At 42.0% G+C, this 2612-nt stretch overlaps 1 non-coding gene across 1 annotated transcript; it reads right to left on the bottom strand.

Moving 5' to 3' along the window:
* Positions 1 to 845: 845 nt before the first annotated feature.
* LOC141716108 (small nucleolar RNA R71) lies at positions 846 to 952 on the bottom strand. The gene has a single exon (XR_012572833.1). It is a non-coding gene; the product is annotated as a small nucleolar RNA R71 (small nucleolar RNA).
* Positions 953 to 2612: the final 1660 nt, after the last annotated feature.

Here is a 2612-nt window from a genome sequence, read left to right as displayed (position 1 = left end):
CATCACCATCACATGCTAAGGTTAAGAACAATAAGGTTATTGAATGAAGTAGTAATGAAGTTAGAATCCCATGTTTGTCATATATAGTAATTCAACCTCAATTCTCTTAGTTAATGTTATTAAGTATAATCTCTTAGTTTAATTAAAACCCAATTTGTTATTTGTCTTAGCATTGAGCGATAACCATACATTGTTGCATAGGTGCATAAATTGAACTTAACCTAAACCAGTCTCTGTGGGAACGAATCTAATTTATATCTTATACTACTTGCGAACGCGTATACTTGCGTGAATATTAGCGCGTGTTTTCGCCCTAACAAGTTTTTAGCGCCGCTGCCGGGGACTCGGTGTTAATTTTTAGTTTATATGTTTGTCATCAGTGGTCGTTAAAGTTCACTGACTCGGATTCTTTTACTTTCACAGTTTATTTGTTTGTGTTTCAGGTACTCATTACAATGGGAGATCCAGCAGCACAATCGAGAGCCTTGATGGATTTTTCTCAACCCAAGATTAATGACATTCAATCTAGCATTGTCCGGCCAGCTATCACAGCTAATACCTTTGAGATCAAGCCTGGAATAATTCAATGGGTGCAAAATTCAATCCATTTTGGGCGTTCTCCAACGGAAGATCCCAATACACACATTAGGGATTTCATAGAGATCTGCGACACCTTCAGGTTCAATGGTGTTTTTGAAGATGCTATTAAGCTGAGACTTTTTCCATTCTCTCTGAGGGACAAGGCTAAGAGCTGGTTACACTCTCTACCAGCTGGTTCGATTACTACTTGGGAAGATCTTGCTCAAAAGTTTCTCACTAAATTCTTCCCTATGGCGAAGACAACTGCAATCAGAAATGCTATTACTCAATTTGCGCAGCAAACGGGAGAATCGCTAAGTGAAGCTTGGGAGCGCTACAAGGAGATGCTTAGGAAGTGTCCTCATCATGGAATTCCTGATTGGATTATCATCACTTGTTTTTACATTGGGTTGGGAGCACAGTCCAGACCCATGCTCGATGCAGCATCAGGCGGAGCATTATGGGCAAAGAGCTATGAGGAAGCTTATGATCTAATTGAACTGATGGTTGCTAATGAATATCAGTATCCAACCAAGAGATATCCACAGGGCAAGGTAGCAGGAGTTCTTGAAGTGGATACAGCTACGGCTATCACTGCTTAACTAAAGGCGTTGTCTATAAAGATCGATTCTCTGGCTAACTATGATGTTAAGCAGATAACCAGTGTTTGTGAGCTGTGTGCAGGTCCGCATGCGACAGAGCAATGCGCTATATCTAGTGACTCAGCTCAGTTTGTGAGCAACTTTCAGAGATCGCAGCAGCCAGTTCCTGCCACTTATTATCCTGACAACTGGAATCATCCTAACTTCAGCGGGAGCAACAATCAGAATGCGATGCAACAGCCGTTCCAGCAGTTTGCAAATAAGCTATTTAACCCTCCTGGTTTTCAGCTACAATTTACACCAAGACAACAACTCCAACTTCAACAACAAACTCATGATGCAGGTCTATCTTCGAATGAAAAATCTGAATTGGAGGAGTTGAGGCTTATGTGCAAAAACCAGGCTCTTATATGCCAAAGCCAGGCTGTTTCTATCCAGAATCTGGAGAACCAAATAGGGCAAATTGCTAATGCCTTATTGAATTGACTACCAGGAATGCTTCCTAGTGATACAGAAACAAATCTAGGCAAGAGGGAAGTTGAAGAACAGGTGAACGCCATCACCTTAAGGTCTGGAAAGGTCGCAAGCCCCCAAGTTCAGCAAGATGAAGAGCCTGAAAAGTCTCAAGTTCCAGAATCTGAAGTTTTGGCTGAAGAAGATGTGCAAAAGGAAGTAGAGGTGGAACCAAGGAAGACTACTATGGAACACACTCCTCCTGAGGATAATACAGGGGAAAAACAGATATATCCTCCACCTCCTTTTCCTAAGAGGCTGCAGAAGAAAAAGCTGGATAAGCAATTTGCTAAGTTTCTGGAGGTGTTCAAGAAACTTCATATCAACATACCTTTCGCTGAAGCTCTTGAACAGATGCCTAGCTATGCGAGGTTTATGAAAGGTATTCTCTCTCGGAAAGTGAATCTCGATGACTTAGAGACCGTTGCTCTCATGGAGGAATGCAGTGCTGTGCTGCAACAGAAGTTGCCTCCGAAGCTTAAAGATCCTGGGAGCTTCACTATTCCTTGTACCGTCGGGAACTTGTCGTTCGACAAGTGTTTATGTGATTTAGGAGCTAGCATCAATCTGATGCCCTTATCTATCTTCAAGAAGCTTGGTCTGCCTGATCCGAAACCAACATACATGTCATTGCAACTAGCTGACCGTTCCATCACTTATCCACGAGGTATAGTGGAGGATGTCTTGGTCAAGGTGGATAAACTCTTCTTCCCTGCTGACTTTGTAATTCTTGATTTCGAGGAAGTTAAGAAGATTCCCATTATCTTGGGAAGACCATTCTTGGCTACAGGCCGAACTATGATCGATGTGCAAAAAGGAGAGCTTACGATGAAGGTTCATGATCAGAAGGTCACTTTCAATGTGTTCAAGGAAATAAAGTTACCCACAGCTAAAGAGGAGTGCTTTAAAGTAGAGTAA

The sequence above is a fragment of the Apium graveolens genome, chromosome 3 (assembly GCF_009905375.1).
Source record: "Apium graveolens cultivar Ventura chromosome 3, ASM990537v1, whole genome shotgun sequence".
NCBI classification, from domain to species: domain Eukaryota; kingdom Viridiplantae; phylum Streptophyta; class Magnoliopsida; order Apiales; family Apiaceae; genus Apium; species Apium graveolens.
This window is presented reverse-complemented; position numbering and strand designations above follow the sequence as displayed.